We start from the raw sequence: 16,193 nt of genomic DNA, 5'->3' as shown, positions 1-16,193 counted from the left end.
ACAGAAGAATTCTGAGAAACAACTTTGTGATGTGTGCATTCATTTCACATAGTTGAACCTTTCTTTCAATTGAGCAGTTTGGAAACACTCTTTTTGTAGAATCTGCCGGTGGACATTTGGAGAGTTTTGCGGACTATGGTAGAAAAGGAAATATCTTCACATAAAATCTAGACAGAAGCAATCTGAGAAACTTCTTTGAGATATGTGTATTCATCTCATGGAGTTAAACTTTTCTTTTGATATAGCAGTTTTGAAACTCTCTTTTGTAGCATCTACAAGTGGACATTTGGACCACTTTGAGTCCTATGTTGGAAAAGGAAATATCTTCACATAATGTCTAGACAGAAGCAATCTGAGAAACTCCTTTGTGATGTGTGCATTCATCTCACAGAGCTGAAGTTTTCTTTTGATGGAGCAGATTGGAATCTCTCTTTTTGTAGTATTTGCAAGTGGACATTTGGAGCACTTTGAGGCTTGCTGTGGAAAAGGAAATATCCTCACATAAAATGTAGACAGAAGAATTCTGAGAAACTTCTTTGTGATGCGGACCTTCTCACAGAGTTGAACATTACTTTTGATTGAGCAATTTGGAGACACTCTTTTTGTAGAATCTGCAAATGGACATTTGGAGCGCTTTGGGGCCTATGGTAGAAAAGGAAACATCTTCACATAAATTATAGACAGAAGCAATCTGAGAAACTACTTTGTGATGTGTGCATTCATCTTACAGAGTTAAAATTTTCTTTTGAGTGAGCAGTTTTGAAACTGTCTTTTTGTAGAATCTGCAAGAGGATATTTGGAGTGGTTTGAGGCCTGCAGTGGAAAAGGAAATATCTTCACATAAAAACTAGACAGAAGAATTCTGAGAAACTTCTTTGTGATGTGTGCGTTCATCACAGAGAGTTGATCCTTTCTTTAATTTGAGCAGTTTTAAAACTCTCTCTTTGTGATATGAAGATATTTCCTTTTCTATCATAGGCCGCAAAGCATTCCAAATGTCCACCTGCAGATTTTACAAAAAGAGTGTTTCCAAACTGCTCAATCAAAAGAAAGCTTCAACTCTGTGAGATGAATGTACACATCGCAAATAAGTTTCTCAGATTGTTTCTTTCTCGATTTTATGTGAAGATATTTCCTTTTCTACCATAGGCCACAAAGCGCTCCAAATATCCACTTGCAGATTCTACAAAAAGAGTTTTTCCAAACTGCTCAATCAATATAAAGGTTCAACTCTGGGAGATGAATGTACACATCACAAAAAAGTTTGTCAGAATTCTTCTGTCTAGTTTTTATGTGAAGATATTTCCTTTTCCAACATAGCCCTCAAAGCCCTCCAAATGTCCATTTGCAGATTCTACAAAAAGAGAGTTTCGAAACTACTCAATGACAACAAAGGTTTAACACTGTGAGATAAATGCACACGTCACAAAGAAGTTTCTCAGATTGCTTCTGTCTAGATTTTATGTGAAGATATTTCCTTTCCTACCATAGGCTGCTAAGTGCTCCAAATCTCCACTTGCAGATTCTACAAAAAGAGTGTTTCCTAACTGCTCAATCAAAAGAAATGTTCAACTCTGTGAGATGAGTGGACACATCACAAAGAAGTTTCTCAGATTGCTTCTTTCTAGATTTTAAGTGACGATATTTCCTTTTCTACCTTAGGCAGCAAAACGCTGCAAATGTCCACTTGTAGACACTGAAAAAATAGTGCTTCCAAACTGCTAAATCAAAAGAAAGTTTCAACTTTGTGAGATGCATGCAAACATCACAAAGAAGTTTCCCAAAATTCTTCTGTCTAGTTTTTATGTGAAGATATTTCCTTTTCCACTATACATCTCAAGGAGTTGCAAATGTCCACTTGCAGATTCTACAAAAACAGAGTTTTGAAACTGCTCTATCAAAAGAAACGTTTAACTCTGTGAGATGAATGCACACATCACAAAGAAGTTTCCCAGATTTCTTCTGTCTAGATTTTATATGAAGATATTTCCTTTTCTACCATAAACCGCGAAGCACTCCAAATGTCCAGTTGCAGATTTTACAAAAAGAGTGTTTCCAAACTGTTCAATCAAAAGAAACGTTGAACTCTGTGGGATGAATGCACACATCACAGAGAAGTTTCTAAGAATTCTTCTGTCTAGTTTTTATGAGAAGATATTTCTTTTTCCACCATTGGCCTGAAAGTGCTCCAAATGTCCAATTGCAGATTCTATAAAAACAGAGTTTCAAAACTGTTCCCTCAAAAGAAAGGTTTAACTCTGTGAGATGAATGCACATATCACAAAGAAATTTCTCAGATTACTTATGTCTAGATTTTATGTGAAGATATTTCCTTTTCTACATTAGGGGGCAAAGAAATCCAAATGCCACTTGCAGAATCTACAAAAACAATCTTTCCAATCTGGTTAATCAAAAGAAAGTTTCAACTTTGAGAGATGAATGCATTCATAACAAAGAAGTTTCTCAGAATTCTTCTGTCAAGTTTTTATGTGAAGATATTTCCATTTCCACCATAGGCCTCAAAGTGTTCCAGATGGCCATTTGCAGATACTACAAAAAGAGAGTTTCAGAACTGCTCAATCAAAAGAAAGTTTTAACTGCGTGAGGTGAATGCACACATAACAAAGAAGTTTCTCAGTTTGCTTCTATCTAGATTTTATCTGAAGATATCTCCTTTTCTACCAAAAACCACAAAGCGCTCCAAATGTCCACTTGCAGATTCTACAAAAAGAGAGTTTCAAAACTGCTCAATCAAAATTAAGGTTTAACTCTGTGAGATGAATGCACACATCACAAAGCTGTTTCTACGATTGCTTCTGTCTAGATTTTCTGTGAAGATATTTCCTTTTCTACCTTAGGCCACAAAGTACTCCAAATGTCCACTTGCAGATTCTACAAAAAGAGGGTTTCCAAACTGCTCAATAAAAAGAAAGATTCAGCTCTGTGTGATGAACGCACACATCACAAAGAAATTTCTCAGAATTCTTCTCTCTAGTTTTTATGTGAAGATATTTACTTTCCCACTATAGGCCTCAAAACGCTCAAAATATACACTTGCAGATTCTACAAAAAGAGAGTTTCCAAACTCCTCAATCAAAAGAAAGATTTAACTCTGTGAGGTGAATGCACATTTCACAAATAAGTTTCTCAGATTACTTCTGTCTAGATTTTATGTGAAGATATTTCCTTTTCTACTATAGGCCCCAAAGCGCTCTGAATATCCACTTGCAGGTTCTACAAAAAGAGTGTTTCCAAACTGCTCAATGAAAAGAAAGATTCAACTCTGTGAGATGAACACACCTATCACAAAGAAGTTTCTCAGAATTCTTCTGTCTAGTTTTTACATGAAGATATTTCCTTTTCCACCACAGGCATTTAAGCACTCCAAATGTCCACGTGAAGATACTACAAAAAGAGAGTTTCAAAACACCTCAATCAAAAGAAAGGTTTAACTCTGTGAGATGAATTCAGACCTCACAAAGAAGTTTCTCAGATTGCTTCTGTCTAGATTTTATGTGAAGTTATTTCCTTTTCTAACATAGGCCGCAAAGTGCTCCAAATGTCCACTTGAAGATAATGCTACAAAAAGAGGGTTTCAAAACTCTTCAATCAAAGGAAAGGTTTAACACTGTGAGATGAATGGACACATCACAAAGAAGTTTCTCAGATTGCTTCTGTCTAGATTTTATGGGAAGATATTTCCTTTTATACCATAGGCCACAAAGTGCTCCAAATGTTCACTTGCAGATGCTACAAAAAGAGTATTTCCAAACTACTCAATCAAAAGAAATTTTCAACTTTGTGAGAAGAATGGACACGTCACAAAGAGGTTCCTCAGAATTCTTCCGTGTAGTTTTCTTGGAAGCTATTTCCTTTTCCACCATAAGACACAAAGCGTTCAAAATGTCAATTTGCAGACTCTACAAAAAGAGAGTTTCAAAAGTGCTCAATCAAAGAAATGTTTAATTCTGTGAGATGAATGCACACATCACAAAGAAGTTCCTCAGATTGCTTCTTTCTAGATTTTAAGTGAAGTTATTTCGTTTTGTACCATCGGCAGCAAATCGCTGCAAATGTCCACTTGTAGACACTGAAAAAATAGTGCTTTCAAACTGCTAAATCAAAAGAAAGTTTCAACTTTGTGAGATGAATGCACACATCACAGAGAAGTTTCCCAGAATTCTTCTGTCTAGTTTTTATGTGAAGATATTTCCTTTTCCACTATACGCCTCAAGGAGTTGCAAATGTCCACTTGCAGATTCTACAAAAACAGAGTTTTGAAACTGCTCTATCAAAAGAAACGTTTAACTCGGTGAGGTGAATGCACACATCACAAAGAAGTTTCCCAGATTTCTTCTGTCTAAATTGTATATGAAGATATTTCCTTTTCTACCATAAACTGTGAAGCACTCCAAATGTCCAGTTGCACATTTTACAAAAAGAATGTTTCCATACTGCTCAATCAATAGAAAGGTTCCACTCTGTGAGATGAATGCACACATCACAAAGAAGTTTCTAAGAATTCTTCTGTCTAGTTTTTATGTGAAGCTATTTCATTTTCCACCATAGGCCTCAAAGCACTCCAAATGCCCACTAGGAGATTCTACAAAAAGAGAGTTTCAAAACTTCTCATTCAAAAGAAAGTTTTAACTCTGTGAGATGAATGCACACATCACAAAGAAGTTTCTCAGATTGCTTCTGTCTAGATTTTATGTGAAGATATTTCCTTTTCAACAATAGGCCGCAAAGCGCTCCAAATGTCCATTTGCAGATATGACAAAAAGAGTGTTTCCAAACTGCTCCATAAAAAGAAATGTTCAACTCTGTGAGATGAATGCACACATCACAAAGAAGTTTCTCAGAATACTTCTACCTAGTTTTTATGTGAAGATATTTCCCTTTCCACTATAGGCATCAAAGTGCTCCAAATGTCCACTAGCAGATTCTACAAAAGGAGACTTTTGAAACTCCTCAATCAAAAGTTTTAACTCTTTGAGATGAATGTGCACATCACAAAAAAGTTTCTCAGATTATTTCTGTCTGGATTTTATGTGAAGATATTTCCTTTTCTGCCATAGGAAAAAAAGCCCTCCAAATGTCCACTTGCAGATTCTGCAAAAAGAGTGTTTCCACACTGCTCAATAGAAAGAAAGGTTCAACTCTGTGAGATGAATGCACACATCACAAAGAAGTTTCTCAGAATTATTCTTTCTAGTTTTTATGTGAAGATATTTCCTTTTCCACCATAGGCCTCAGAGCACTCCAAATGTCAACTTGCAGATTCTACAAAAAGAGAGTTTCAAAACTGCTCAATCAAAAGAAAGTTTTAACTCTGTGAGATGAATGCACACATCACAAAGAAGTTTCTCAGTTTGCTTCTGTCTTGATTTTATTTGAAGATATTTCTTTTTCTATCATAGGCCGCAAAGCGCTCCAAATGTCCACTTGCAGATTCTACAAAAAGAGTGTTTACAAACTGCTCAATAAAAAGAAATTTTCAACTCTGTGAGATGAATGGACACATCACAAACCAGTTTCTCAGAATTCTTCTGTCTAGTTTTAATGTGAAGATAATTCCTTTCCCACTATAGGCCTAAAAACCCTCAAAATGTCCACTGGCAGATTCTACAAAAAGAGAGTTTCAAAACTCCTCAATCAAAAGAAAGTTTTAACTCTGTGGGATGAATGCACACGTCACAAAGAAGTTCCTCAGATTGCTTCTCTCTAGATTTTATTTGAAGATATTTCCTTTTGTAACTTTGGCCGCAAAGCGCTCCAAATGTCCACTTGCAGATTCTGCAAAAGATTGTTGCCAAAATGCTCAATCAAAAGAAAGTTTCAACTCGGTGAGATGAACTCAGCCATCACAAACAAGTTTCTCATAATTCTTCTGTCTAGTTTTTATGTGAAGATATTTCCTTTCCCACCATAGGCCTCAAAGCACTCCAAATGTTCACTTGCAGATTCTACAAAAAGAGATTTCATAGACTGTGTAATCAAAAGAATGGTTTAACTCTGTGAGGTGAATGCACACATCACAAAGTAGTTTCTGAGATTGCTTCTGTCTAAATTTTATTTGAAGATATTTCCTTTTCTAACATAGGCCGCACAGCCCTCCAGTGTTCTACTTGCAGATTCTACAATAAGAGTATTTCCAAACTGCTCAATAAAAAGAAATGTTCAACTCTGTGAGATGAACTAACGAATCACAAAGAAAGGTGAAAACTAAGGACAATATTTTAAACAACAAAAAATATCAAGTATGCATTGTGATGGAGAGGGAAAGTCCTGGGTCCCAAGAGTATAACAGGCACTGAGCCAAGCATGGGGTCCAGGCGTCTCTGGCATCGTGCCTTCCTAGGTCGTGGTTGTCCCTCCTTGTTGCTCCTGCTGTCTTCTTCAGCTACATCTGCTTCTCTGCATTTCCTCATTTTACAGTGTGTGGGATGCAGTCATCTCTGAACAGGAATAGGCAACTGTGCACCTGTTACACCGTGCTTGATGCTCTGCATTGATGTACACTGGGCCCAGGTTTCCCTGGTGGACTGCTTGGGCCGTTCTTGTCATCTGGCTCTGAAGTCTTTGTTCGCAGAGGTGCACTTGCCAGGTGGGGAAGCCAGAGTTCTGGGGTCCTCTGATGAGGCCACTCTCACCCTGCTTATCTTCCCTGACATACCTAACAGATGAAGTTCAGGTGCGCGATGCACCTCAGGCCACAGTGTGGACTGTTGTAACCAAGCGAGTTATAGAGGAACGCCACCCTTTGAGACAAATTAAGGAGTCCTTTATTAGCCAGCGACCGTGAGGCAGCTAACACTCAAAATTCTCTTGGCCCCGAGGAAGGGGCTGTTTTTTATTTTTTATTCCGTGGTCTAAACAGGGGAGGGGGGAGTTTATTGAAACAATTTTTACAGAGGCAGAGCTGGCAAATAGTTAAAAAATTGATTGGTTACAAAAGCAGTTACAAAACAAATAAACAGTTCCAGGTGCAGGGCTTAAACTATCACAAAGAGAGAAATGCAGGGGTTTTGTGTGATATTCACTGAGTGTGTCCCCAGGAGCTGCTTGTGTGGCTTGCCTAAATATCTTATCAGTAAGTGCATTCCTGGACGTGCTTTGAGTCAATTTACACTAGTTATGGCCTTAAGGGAGGGAGGTAAAGGGGGCTGCACTTGAAGAAACTGAAATAGAGTCTGTCCGGCTCTCTCTCCGCTAGGAGAGAGTCACTCAGGTTAAAGCAGGTAGGGTATCACAGGACCATGTACAATTCTTCAAACTCCAGCTTCAACTCTCTTTCTTATTGCTCTCTTAAGACAGTATATTTAGATGGGAGTAAATGAAAGTAAAGTTATTAGGGGATAAGATTAAAATCGATCCCATTTGTAAAAAGGGAAATAGATTATTTGTGAACTGTAATACTTTTTTTTTAGTGAAGAATCACCTTAAAACTTGGAACCTGGATACAAGATAATTCCTTCATTCTGCAAACGTTTAGTAGCAAACTATATGCCAGGACTGTGCTAGGTACTAGGGATACTCTGTGTATCCCTAGTATATAGTATATATACTAGGTTGAATATATAGTATAAGATGCCTTGGAGTGTCAGATAGTTTCATATAAATGGCTCATGCAGTATATAGACAGTGTGGTAAAAAGAGACTACTGAGATACACAAAGGACAGACAATAAAGCGTCCTTGAATGGTAGATAAACGTGTTTGGACTTTTCACTCAGGGCTGTTGAAGTTTTTGAAGCTCAGTTGTCTCAGAGTTTCGGTGTTTTCAAGCCCTGCTAAGCACTTTTTTCTAGCTGACGATTGGCCACCATTACTGATTATCTATTGGCTCTGTCTGATTCAGCAATCCCACCACTGAGTATTTATGCAAAGGAAAAGAAATCAATTTATCAGAAAGATAACTGTACTCGTGTATTTGTTGCAACACTATTCCCAATAGCACAGACATAAAATCAAACTGAATGTCCATCAACAAATGATTGGAGAAAGAAAATGTAGAAAATATACACAATGAAATACTATTCAGGCATAAAAAACAGTAGAATCATAACTTTTGAAGACACATGGATGGAACTGGAGGCCATTGTTGTAAGTGAAGCAAGCCAGACACAGAGTAAACATCGTATTTTATCACTCATAAGCGGGTGCTAAAAGATGTGAGGGTATTGATGTAGAGAGTGGAATGATAATGGAGACTCTGCAGGGTGAGGGGATGGAAGGGGTGAATAGTGAGAAATTACTTAATGGGTACAATGTGCATTATTCTGGTGATGGATACCTAAAAGCCCTGACTTCACCACTATGCCATCCATGCTTACAGCAAAATTGCACTTGGAACCCATAAATTTATACAAAAAAAGTCTTAGATCTCTCTCTCTTCTCTCATAAGCCTCAGAGCTCAATGATGCCCTTGGATCTCCTCAGCCTGCTGAGCTGTGATTTTCCTACCAAAGGTGATTTTTGGCAGAGACAAGGGAGTGTTTCAGGAAGATGTTCTCAGGCGCACGCTTCTAAAGAAACATTGGAGACTCTTCTACTGGCCTTTATCTAGTCACTGCTTTAAGCAAGGAATAAAACATCTGTTGCTAAAGTTTGTAAAACTGTGTTTCCCACCCACCCTTCAGACCTGACAGAAGAGTTTTTAGGATTTTAAGGGAACAGCTTTTTCCTGACCCAAAAGGGCACAGTAGTGCAAAGGCCAATGTCACGTACGTACCTTTTCCCCATCTGTAAAATAACTTTCAGATACGATTCCCACACCTGGAATCAGTACAATGTTTTGACTGAGGTATTAGAAAAGCTTATGGGTTCATTATCATTTGAACATATGAGTAATGTAAAATTTAGGCAGAATTTTATTTGAAAGGATTATTTATGCAATTTCTGATTAAATGATTTATATTGCAGTTATTTCAAACAATAAAAATCAGGTCATTGTGTTTTAAGCTAGAAATATTTACAGTAACACATGGTCTTGATTATCTCACATGATGAATTGAAGATTAAAGCAAAATAATTTATCTTAGGGAATTCTGTGACAGTTTCTCTTTCTCTTTGCTTTAATAATGACTTCAAACTCTTGTACATGTATAGAGAACTCCTGACTAAAGATATTTTTTTGTCTATTGTGCTATGTTTCTGTAACTTTTTAAGATCTAGAGGAACATACAATTAGTCTCAGTTGGCCAACTAAATGTTATGGAGTCAGCTTCTGTGTTATGTGGTGAGCATTGAAGGAACGGTGGAGACAAGGCTGCTACCCTCGCGGAGTCTGCTGAGAAAACCTGATGGAGTGTGGCAGGGAACATTCTGGGAGCATCCCAGGATGCCAAAAGCGCACACGGATGGAACACCTGCCTTAGAACAGGGCAGGGTCAGACAAGGAGAGGTGTCAGGAAAAACAAGGAAAGTTTAAAATGCCGGAATAGAAACACACTTGAGAAATCCATGGGGAATGAAAAGAGAATGGCTGAGCAGCAGCAGATTGTCAAAAAGGAAATCAAGAAGGAGCAGCCAAAGAGGTTGATGGAGAACCAGGAGAAAGAAGATGACACTGAAGCCAAGGGAAGGAAAGTGTTTCAACATTTCTGGGAAAAAATGACATGCTCTGTCTTAACCTTGCTGTTTTATGAGTCATATATCCACATTCCAGGTTCTGAGAAGTCCAGAACTAAGATGTTTCTTTTAATTTGCTTAACCCAACATTTGCCAGAATAATCTGGGCTCAGTGTGAGTGTGTGTGCATGTGTATGCCTGTGTGTTCTACTAATGTCTCACTGAGGCTAGTGCTGTACACAACATAATTTTTAAAACACTGGTTTTATCCATCTTTTTGTTCAGCTGCAGCAACATTTACAAAGGTCAACTTTGATCATGTGTCTTCATTACTAAAGGAAACAAAACAAACTAATGAATAAAGCCCACCTGGCAGTGGGCTGTACAACGGAGCCCACCTGGCTTGGCCTGGGTGCCCTGTGCTGACCTGGCCGTGCTGTCTTCTGCCTGCTGCTTTGCCTCCCCTTTCCTCCTGGAGAAGGTAGAGATGCTCTGAGCTTTGGCCCGTCTGAAACATGTGTCCTTCCCCTCATGTGGCCCATGTTTTCCTGAGTCCACTTTAATCTCGTTTAAGGGTATAGAACTTTCCTTAAAGCTTTTGGTCAGGTCTCACTCTCTACACTGTCTTCCTGCCCCTTCTACAATGTACATACTTTACTGATACATTAATTATGCTATACCAGCCCAGGTTTTTATTTCTATATCATTTTATATCATCGTCATTTTTCTTAGAGCTTAGTTCATTTATTTATTCAGTCTTTCCACAATATAATTGTACGTCATATAATTTCATATTTATTTTCATTGGTGTTTATATATCTTTTCTGTAAAAATGGAGGCTTTCTAAATAGATCTTCATTAATGTTGAAAGAACAAGGTTTCATGTCTTGGTCTCAGCCAAAAGGAGTTCCCCACATTACCAGGAGTGAAATAAACACTTGCATTGTTGCATTAGATATTCTTACAGAGAAAGAGAACCATGAGTAATGGAAAATTGCTAACTTTGCCTCAGGGAGACCAGGCTGATTCACTGAGAAAGTCTGAATTGGTTTAGAAAGCATAGTTCTGAGTTTTCTAGAAGGACAAAAGTTAGAGTAGGGCATAAGAAGTAATGCCCATATCAAAAAATTAGAAATATCTCAAATTAACCACCTAACATCACAACTGAAAGAATTAGAGAAGCAAGAACTCAACCACGAAGCTTATAGAAGACAAGAAATAACTAAAATCAGAGCTGAATTGAAGGAAATTGAGACATGAAAAACTGTTCAAAAGATCACTTAATCAAGGTTTTTGGAAAAAATTAATAAGATAGATAGGGCACTAGCTAGATTAATAAAGAAGAAAAGAGAGAAGATTCAAATAAATAAAATTAGAAATGATGAAGGGAATGTTACCACTGACCCCAGAGAAATAAAAATAACAACCAGAAACTACTATGAGCACCTCTATACACACAAATTAGAAACATTAGAAGAGATTAATAAATTCCTGGACACATATACTCTCTCAAGACAGAACCAGGAAGAAATTCAGTCTCTGAGCAGACAAATTATGAGCTCCAAAAATTGAATCCATAATAAATAGCCTATCAACACCCCCCCCAAAAAAACCCAGGATCTGATAGATTAATAAATTTTAACAGATGTACAAAGAAGAGCCAGTACCAGTCCTACTGAAACTATTTCAAGAAATAGAGGAGGAGGGACTCCTCCCCAACTTGTTCTACGAAGCCAGAATCATCCTGATACCAAAGCCTGGAAGTGACACAACAAAAGAAGAAAACTTCAGGCCAGTATCCTTGATGAACATCCATTCAATAATCCACAACAAAATACTTGCAAACTGAATCTAGCAACACATCAAAAGGCTAATTCACCATAATGAAGTAAGCTTCTTCCCTGGAATGGAAGGTTGGTCCATCATGGGCAAATCAATAAAATGTGATTCATAACATAAATTAAACTAAAGGTAAGAACCACGTGATTGTCTCAATAGATGTAGAAAAGGCTTTCAGTAAAATTCAACAAAGCTTCATGTTAAAATTCTCAATAAATGAGGTATCAAAGGAACATACCTCAAAATAATAAAGGCCACCTTGACAAACTCACAGCCAACATTATACTAAATGGGCAAAATCTGCTAGCATCCTCCTTGAAACACGCACAAGACAAGGATGCCCTCTCTCACCACTCCTATTCAACATAGTATTAGAAGTCCTTTCTGGAGCAATCTGACAAGAGAAAGAAACGAAGGGTATTTAAATAGAAAGAGAAGTCCAACTACGTCTGTTTGCAGACAACATAATTATCTATCTAAACCCTATAGTTGCGACCCAAAAGCTCCTTAAGCTGATAAACAACTTCCACAAAGTTTCAGGACACAAAATCAATGTACGAAATTTGCTAGCATTCCTATACACCAAGAAAAGCCAAACTAAGAGCCAAATCAGAGAGGCAATTTTATTCACAATTTCCACAAAAAGAATAAAGTACATACGAATACAGCTAACCAGGGAGGTGAAAAATCTGTACGATGAAAATTACAAAACACTGCTCAAAGAAGTCAGAGAAGACACAGATAAATGAAAAATCATTCCATGTTAATGGAGAGAAATAATTAATATCATTTAAATGGTTGTTCTGCCCAAGGCTATTCCTATTAAACTACCAATGACATGCTTCATGGAAGTAGAAAAAAGCTATTCAAAAATTCATATAGAACCAAGAAAGAACCTAAGTAGCCAAGGCAATCCTAAGCAAAAAGAACAAAGCTTGAAGCATCACATTACCCGACTTCAAACTATACTACAGCAGTATAGTAACCAAAACAGCATGGTACTAGTACAAAAACAGACACATACACCAGTGGAACAGAATAGAGAGGTTAGAAGTAAGACCACATACCTACAACTATCTAATCTTTGACAAAGCTGGCAAAAACAAGCAATGGGGAAAAGATTCCCTATTCAACAAATGGTGCTGGTATAATTGGCTAGCGATATGCAGAAGATTGAAGTTGGACTTCTTCCTTATACCATAAGCAAAAATCACTCAAGATGGATTAAATACTTAAATGTAAAACACAAAACTATAAAAGCCCTGGAAGACAGCATAGACAATACCATCCTGGACATAGAAAGAGGCAAAGATTTCATGATAAGACATCAAAAACAACAAATACAACTATTGACAAGTGGGATCTAATTAAACTTAAAAGCTTCTGCTCAGCAAAAGAAATTATCAAGAGAGTGAACAGACAACATATAGAATGAGGAAAAATATTTACAAACTATGTATCTGACAAAGATCTAATATTCAGTATAAGGAACTTAAATTTACAAGAGAAAAACAAAAAACCCTATTAAAAAGTGGCCAAAGCCCTGACTTCTGAATGGCACTTCTGGACCCAGCCAGGGACTGAGGGATCTCACTGCCCTAAAGAAAAGAACACAGGCCTGTCTGGCTTTGCCAACTGCTAATTGTAGAGACCAAAGGCCTTGAGTGAACATAGGCAGTCGTCAGAAAGTGCATGCAGCAGGACTTCAGCAAGACCCGTGCTGTGCTAGCTTCAGGTCTGATCCAGGGCATCATAGTGGTGGTGGCCAGGGGTGCTTGTGTCTTTCTTCTCCCAGCTTTAGGTGGCTTAGAACAGAGAGAAAGACTCTGTATCTTTGAGAGAAAATAAGGGTAGGGAAAAAGAGTCTCTGGCTAGTAATCCAGAAAATTCTCTTGGATCTTGTTGAAGGCTGTCAGGGAGGTACTTCTCTGAGTCTGGAAGAATTACAGCATTATTGGGTATAAGGTGCCCCATAAAGCAGATATGGCTTAGATCACAACACCCAACTCTTTTCAAATATGTGAAAAGCCTTCCCATGAAAGACAGCTACAAATAAGCCCAGACAATGAAGACTACAATAAATACTCACCTTTTCTCTCTTTAAATTTTATTTTTTAAACCTCTCATATGGTGCTGCATGCCCAAGATTTTAATGTCCAGACACTGAAGAACATCTACTAGCATCAACACCATCCAGGAAAACATGACCTCACCAAGTGAACTAAATAAGGCACTGGGGACAAATCCTGGAGAAAAAGAGATATGTGATGTTTCAGACAGAGAATTCAAAATAGCTGTATTTAAAAAAAAAAAAACTGAAAGAAATTTAAGATAGCAAAGTAAAGAAATTCCAAATTTTATCAGCTAAACTCAACAAAGAGATTGAAATAGTTACAGCAAATAAAGCAGAAATTCTGAGCTGAAAAATGCAATTGGCATGCTGAAGAATGCATTAGAGCCATGTAATAGCAGAATGGATCAAGCAGAAGAAATAGTGAGCTTGAAGACAGGCTCTTTGAAAATACATAGAAGAGAAAAAAGAAAAAGAATAAAAACAACAAATCATGCGGACAGGATCTAGAAAATAGCCTCACAAAGACAGATCTAAGAGTTATTTGTTTTAAAGAAGATGTAGAGAAAGAGGCAGGGGAGGATCTAGAAAATAACCTCACAAAGACAGTTCTAAGAGTTATTTGTTTTAAAGAAGATGTAGAGAAAGAGGCAGGGGAGGATCTAGAAAATAACCTCACAAAGACAGATCTAAGAGTTATTGGTTTTCAAGAAGATATAGAGAAAGAGGCAGGGGTAGAAAAATTTATTCAAAGGGATAATAACACAGAACTTTCCAAACCTAGAGAAAGATATCCATATCCACCTACAAAAAATGTTATAGAACATTAAGAAGATTTAACACAAAAAAGACTACTTCAAAGCATTCAATAGATCTTCCAAAAGTCAAAGATAAAGAAAAGTTCTAAACCAAGAAAGAGAAAAGGAACAAATAACATACTGGGGAGCTCCAACACGTCTGGCAGCAGACTTTACAGTGGAAACTATACTGGCCAGGAGAGAGAAGCAATAAATATTTAAAGTATTAAAGGAAAAAAACTTTTACCTTAGAACAGAATATACAGTGAAAATTTTCTTCAAATAAAAAGAAATACTGACTTTTTCAGACAAACAAAAGCTGAAGTATTTTATGAATACCATACCTGTCCTAAAGTAATGCTAAAGGGAGTACTTCAGTCAGGAAGAAAAGGACATTAACGAGCAATGAATGATCACCTAAAGGTAAAAAAAAAATCCTCACTGCTAATAGGATTCAAAACAAAACAGAATATTATAACACTATAGCTGTGTGGTGTGCAAACTACTCTTACTCAAAGTAGGAATACTAAAGAATATCCAATCAAAAGTAATAACTACAACATTTCAAGACATAGCACAATAAAATATAAATAGAAGCAACAAAAAGTTACAAAGTTAGGGGATGAGCACGACCCGTCCTGAGCCGGCAGATGTGGTGGAAGCCCCGGAGCTCGGGAGCTCGCGGAAGGACTGGAGCGTGGGCTGAAAGGAGGCCGCCCCGAGAGCCGGAAGCCTGGGCAGGGGACGGAGGCCTCCGGCGCCCCCCAGCAACAGCAGGGCGGCACCACATTTGTCCTGCGCCAGGTCTGGCCGCCGGTGACGGCGGGACGCTCTGGGAGGCCGGCGGTGCTCGGGTGTAGAGGGAGACAGCTGCCTGGGGGCACCGGCGAGCGCCTCTGGGGGTCCCGGATCCGAGACCCGCGGTCCTGGGACGGCGGTGACGCCTGGAGTCGTGCGTGTGTTGCTGGGCCGGGCTCTTGGGGCAGCCAGGCGCCCCTGCTGGCGTCTAGGCTACACCACCCTGAATGCGCCCGCTCGCCTCTGATTTGTTGAAGCTAAGCAGGGTCGCTCCTGGTTAGTACTTGGATGGGATTCCGTCTGGTAATAGCCGGTACGGTAGGCTTTTGGCTTCCCGCTCTCTCCCTCTTTCCCCCTTTTGTTTCCGTGCTTCCCAACCGCCCCCCGACTCTGCTTCCCCTTGACCGCCCCCGCTCCCCAGCCGAAGCCCAGGACCTCCTGAAGATCCACCACTGCAGCACCGCCAGGCAGCAGCATCCCACCTCTTCTGACTCGCGGCAACCCCACCAGGAGCCCGACTCCAACCCGGGCAGGATGGGACTGACCCCGAGGGCGCAGGCGTGGGTCCCCTGAGGTCCCGGGTGTCTTCACACTCCTCGGACTCCCAGGCAATTCTATTCATTCATCCAGCGACGCTGCAACCGTCCAAGCCGGGGGAAGGGGCGGGCAGGGGCAGTGGGTCCCACAGACCCCAGCCAAGACCTCCGCTCCTGAACCCGTGGGCTGCTTTCCCCAGGGGAAGGACATTGTCTTCGCCAGCCACGAGGAAATCCGTCCCTGTGCACCCGGTTTCCCAATGCCACTGACTTCCTGTGAACTCCAGTTCCTGAGGAGAGGAGAGAGACCCAGGCCTCGCCCCATGGACAAGCTTGGCACCACGGCTCCCTCCAGACAAACGAGCACACTCTACAAATCTCGGGGCCCACCGCAACAAGGAGACAGAAAGAAGCAAACAAAGGAAGGACCTTATGAAAGGCACCCACAAAGCAACCAACCAATTCAAGAAAATAAAACACGTCTTAGGACTCCGTTGGTTTTCCCGGGTGGGGGGCCCTGACACCCTGTTCTAGCCCGGCCCAAGCACCCTCCACCCCACCCCGGCCTGCCGAAAGGTGC

The 16,193-nt window shown here is 39.4% G+C and overlaps 1 long non-coding RNA gene across 4 annotated transcripts in view; it reads left to right on the top strand.

The window, feature by feature from the left end:
* Window positions 1-16,193, top strand: part of LOC134807015 (uncharacterized) — a 160,817-nt gene that overhangs the window by 113,444 nt on the left and 31,180 nt on the right. The gene's annotated exons all lie outside the window — the stretch shown is intronic.

The sequence above is a fragment of the Pan troglodytes genome, chromosome 14, assembly GCF_028858775.2.
Source record: "Pan troglodytes isolate AG18354 chromosome 14, NHGRI_mPanTro3-v2.0_pri, whole genome shotgun sequence".
Lineage (NCBI taxonomy): Eukaryota > Metazoa > Chordata > Mammalia > Primates > Hominidae > Pan > Pan troglodytes.
This window is presented reverse-complemented; position numbering and strand designations above follow the sequence as displayed.